The sequence below is a fragment of the Anolis carolinensis genome, chromosome 5, assembly GCF_035594765.1.
Source record: "Anolis carolinensis isolate JA03-04 chromosome 5, rAnoCar3.1.pri, whole genome shotgun sequence".
Taxonomy (NCBI): domain Eukaryota; kingdom Metazoa; phylum Chordata; class Lepidosauria; order Squamata; family Dactyloidae; genus Anolis; species Anolis carolinensis.
In genome coordinates this window covers 4,905,413-4,910,438 of record NC_085845.1, presented here as the reverse complement: position 1 = coordinate 4,910,438, position 5,026 = coordinate 4,905,413, and the positions used below count along the sequence as shown (strand labels likewise).

Below are 5,026 nucleotides of genomic sequence, written 5' to 3'. Positions count from 1 at the left end.
TACCAACCAAAAGGTAGCCAGTTCAAAACCCGGTTGGAGCGAGCACCCAACTGTCAAGCCCAGCTCACTGTTTACCTAAGTTCAAAAACAGCTTAGAGTTGTAAGTAGAGGAATTAGATACCACTAGTTAAGTGGAGAAGGTATTTTACAACATCATAAAAAAAAGACCAGAAATGCTGGTGACTAAAAGGAAGGAGGAAGTCCTGATGACTCTTCATCATAGAGAATAGAGCAACAGCACCCCCTGTGGCTGAATCTGGCCACAACCTGCAAGCTGGACCTCGACACAACATACCTCCTTTCTGTCTCTTCTGTCTGTCTGTCCAAACGGCACTGAATCTGCCCTGAATCCCTTTAGGGAAATAGGGCAGAATATAAATAAATTATTATTATTATTATTATTATTATTATTATTATTATTATTATTATTATTGACTTTAAGACTGCCAGTTTTCAGAATGTTTCACTCATCCACTGATTTCTAGGAATTTTAAAAAAAATTACACAAAATTTTTAAAAAACCACACTTTAAACGTATGCACAACGTGACAACATAAGCAGGCATCAGTCATACAATGTATTCACTACTCTGGATCTGTAGATATATCCATCACTTTAGTTTGTACGCCTTTCTTGTCCCACAAATTGGGACTCAGTTTACAAAATAGAACTACAATAATTGTTATGGTGCCTTCATGTTGTTTCAATTTTTGGTGGCCATAAGTGGCCTTATTACAGGTTTTTCTGGGGCTGAGAGAGTGTGACCTGCCCAGGGTCCTCCAAGGTTTCCATGGATTTCAAAGTGGTAGCTCCACGCCCAAAACACTAAACTACATCCAAGGGAAGTTCTTTAAGTGTAAAGTACGGGATGCTAGGAGATCCATTCTGAGACATCTGCAGATTCTTTCTTGGGTCTTACATATGATGCAACTCACTCTGGTTTATGACATCAGAAGAATGGCAGCCCAGCACCAAAGTCATGTATCCGGGGTTGGAAAGAGGAAATTGAATGACCGCTACCTGCACCGCATTCAAGACCTAACTGGCCCTGGAAGGTAACCTAACCTGGAAGGTGCCAATCCCCTTTTGTGCATGGGCCTTCATTAGGGGGGAAAGTGTCAAAATTGTTGTCATTAAGGGCCACATCCGCCTTATGGTTGCCTTCAGAGGGCCATTGAATCCATGGATGGAGATTCCATGGATACAGAGAGCCAACTATCATTTGTTTTACATAGAGGCTGGTGCTCTTTTTACCCAATTTGTGTTCCCAGATATTACTGAACAACAACTCCCATCACTGTTGATTCTCCACCATGTGAATTGGGGGATAATGGGAATTGTAATCCAACAGCCCTTATGGCTCTGATTTTGGGGGAAGGTTAAAGGACGTTTTAACATCAGTCATTGTATCCGCAAGCCTCACATCTACATTCAAAGTCCAGTGTGTCGACTAAATAGAACAAACTGCAGCCTTCTGGGTTTTACTGTATTACAACCCCCATCAGCTCTGGTCATGATGTGGCACAACTGGTTAGTAGCCAGCTGCAATAAATCACTACTGACCGAGAGGTCATGAGTTCGAAGCCCGTGTTGGATTGAGTGCCTGACCATTAAATAGCTCCAGCTTGTTGTTTACCTAAGCAACCCGAAATTCTAAGTTTTCCATTGTGAATCCATGGTCAACGTCCATCATAGAATTGCACTGGAGGACCTACGTCTCTTCTGCACTGTTTTATAAAATCCACTGGATTATATGGCAGTGTAGAAGGAGCCCTAGAGAGAATATTTTTCCAGGGCTTTTGGAGGTCCTCCTATGGATCGTAGAATAGCACCATAGGATTTAGAGATTCCTAAGAAGGTATTATCCTGGGTAAATAAATTATATTTCTTTTTAAAATTGTGTTTCTTTCACTTTTGTTGTGCCCTGCATCCTTAACCTCTGCAAATGGGGATGTCTGACTATATATATGGTGAATGCAGCCAGCGTGAACCAAGTCTGATTTTGACAGATACAGAAGGAGGCCATGGAGGACCACAAGGACCACATCCACTGAATTCTCCTCTGCTCACATTAGTCCAGACTCAGTTGTGATGGAATTTTTCCTGCAGCCTCTCCAGTTCAGAATGAGCATGGCAAAGTCGAAGGGAATTTGACTGGGGTGAAAGAAGTGACGATGTCAGAGGTAAGGAGGCGGTGAGAGAGCAGAAGGGTCCCAGTCAGAGCCGGCCCTAGGTAATACGCCTCAACTGCGCCCCCGAGAGGATGGCGCCTTCCACAAATGCGTAGTTCGCTTACCGCTTGAGTCGCCCCTGGTCCCAGTTATAAAGAAGAAAAGTCCTGGTTTCCAGAGGAGATGCTATCTGTTCTAGTGGAGAGCCAAAAAGCACTTTGCACATGCCTAGAGGCCTCTCACTTTGAGACTGCAGGCCTAACAGCTGGGGCAGGGTCAAGAAACCTGGGCATGTATGGCTTGGAGAAGAGAAGGCTGCAAGGAGACATGAAAGAGGTGTCTACATTTTGGAAAGGATGTCCCATTGAGGAGAGGCTGGGACCCGATGGAGCAATTGATTCAAACTGCAGGGAAAAAAAGATTCCACCCAAACATTAGGAAGAACTTCCTGATATTTGGTGTTGTTTGGCAGTGGAATCTGCTGCCTTGAAGTCTACTGGAGTTTTTAAAGCAGCGGCTGGATGGTCATCTCTCGGGGAGGCTTTGATTGTGTTTTCCTGCCTGGCACTAACACTGAACAGCCCTTGAAGTCTCTTCCGGCTCTATAATTATATGAGCTTGTGAAATTACAACTCTCACAATTCCATAGCATTGAGCCATTGCAGTTAAAGTGGCATCAAACTGCATTAATTCCGCAATATAGGTGCACCTTCTTATACACTTGTGTGGAAGGGGGCTCAGACGATCAAAGCAGATAATCCACATTATCTGCTTTAAACTGGATTATACGAGTCTTCACTGCCATATAATCCAATTCAAAGAGGATAATCTGGATTTTATATGACAGTCTAGAAGGGGGCCGTAGTGAGTAGCTCATCAATTTCATAGCCAAGAAGGGCCTGGAAGGTAGCTTCTCAGGATGGCTCTACATTGCCATGTAATCCAGATTATCCGCTTTGAAATGGATTATATGAGTCTACACTGCCTTATAACCCAAATGGTCTGGATTTTATATGGCAGTATAGAAGGTGCCAAATGTTGTACCTCAGGGCTGGTTCACCTTGCTCTCACCCACATACCACCACAGCAGGCTTGGTTTAAATAGTTTATTGATAAAAGATAGCAAAGTCTGGATAAAAAGCAGCAAAGAAAGCAATAATCCAAATGTAAAGGCACTCAGTAAAAGGCGATAATCCACTGAAAAGGCAGTCTGTAGAATATAGTTCAAAGTCTCAAATAGAATAAATCAATCTTGAAAACAAGGCAGCATGAGCTTCAAACCACCATCCAAAATGCAAGATCCAGGCATGAACAAAAGCAAGAATACTTTTCCAAGAGCATAGACAAGACAGGAACTCGTTTCCAAAACCAACGTTGCTTCATCTGAAATCTTTCTGTTTCTCCCTTATTTAACCATGCTTACAGGCCAAGAAAGCATTCCTTTGTCCTTGAGTTCCCACACATTTACGAGCTATCCTGAGAGAATGTCTCTTAGCTTTAACTTTGTATTCCTATCTAAGGAAGACTCCTCTGACTCTCTGTCAGAGACACCTGGAACTTGTTGATGTTCTGAACTCTGTTGATGTTCTGAATCCTGTGAAAGGTCACCCTTATCACTGGCTTCTGCTTCACTGCTAGTCTGTTTATCACAGGCTTCTGTTTCACTGTTAGTTTGTGGCCTCTCTAATAATTCAGAGACTTCAACATTTCCCTCATCAACATTGCCATGGTCAGCCTGCATGGACCCAAATCCCCCTTCATCATTAGACTAAACCACAACACTACAGTCTAACTCAAAGGTGGGGATTATGCAGCCCTTTTGATTGTTAGACTTTGAGCCCCAGCATCCCTTACTATTGGCTATGCTGGCCGGGGATGCTAGGATTTGCAGCCCAACAATATTGGGATGGGAGCAAGATTGCTTACCCCGTGCTATTACTACTCTGATTTTGTGCCTCACTATTCTTCTGTCTTATTACTCTTCTCTTGCAGTGCTAATTGGCGTCTCTCGCACTCGCTTCTCAGCCCTATATCTCCTCCTCCTGGATCCCATCTTTCGCCTTCTCCTGCGATGGATGCCTTTGAGAGGTTTGAGCAGATCCTGGATGTTGTGGTGTTAATGGGCGCCCTTTACTTCCTGGCCTACACCTCCATCTTCCTCTTCTTCCTCTTCCTCCTCCTGCCCTTGGCCTTCATCTTTGACGAGGAGATACCCGAAGTGGAAACAGACTCGCCCGACTGAATAAAACATTGAATTTGACTGCATTTGGCCTGGCTGATGGGGGTGCATTTTTTTAATCAAGTAGTACTATATATATCCAAGGGAGTTACATGAATCCTATTGAAATGAAAAATGTGTGCTAGAAGTTATCACATAGTCATAGCAATTTCTTAGAGAAGTATCCTAGTAATTTACTAGGTCCTCCAATGTGATTGCATGTTAACTTTTGGTGGAAGCATAATATTTATTTATTTATTTACAGCATTTATATTCCGCCCTTCTCACCCCGAAGGGGACTCAGGGCGGATCACATTATGTACATATAGGCAAACATTCAATGCCTTTTAACATAGAACAAAGACAAACAAACATAGGCTCCGAGCGGGGCTCGAACTCATGACCTCCTGGTCAGAGTGATTCATTGCAGTTAATTGCACTGGCTTGCTCTCCCGCCTGCGCCACAGCCCGGGCCCACAAATAATAATGATAATGATAATAATAATAATAATACCCCCCATAGGTGCCACCTTGTCATGGGGGGGGCTTAACTGTTCCAAGGATGCTGAGAGATATAACTATCTTCTTTGCTGTGTCATACTATGTCATTGTGCCAATAATAATAATTTATAGCTAA

General features: G+C 43.2%; 1 long non-coding RNA gene across 2 annotated transcripts; it reads left to right on the top strand.

The window, feature by feature from the left end:
• Positions 1-941: 941 nt before the first annotated feature.
• On the top strand, positions 942-4,436 carry LOC134299251 (uncharacterized). 2 transcript variants are annotated; one of them, XR_010006433.1, is made up of 3 exons: positions 942-1,055; positions 2,010-2,183; positions 4,164-4,436. It is a non-coding gene; the product is annotated as an uncharacterized LOC134299251 (long non-coding RNA). The 2 variants fall into 2 exon arrangements; XR_010006432.1 differs by having other exon boundaries at positions 949-1,055; positions 1,981-2,183.
• The last annotated feature ends 590 nt before the right edge of the window (positions 4,437-5,026 follow it).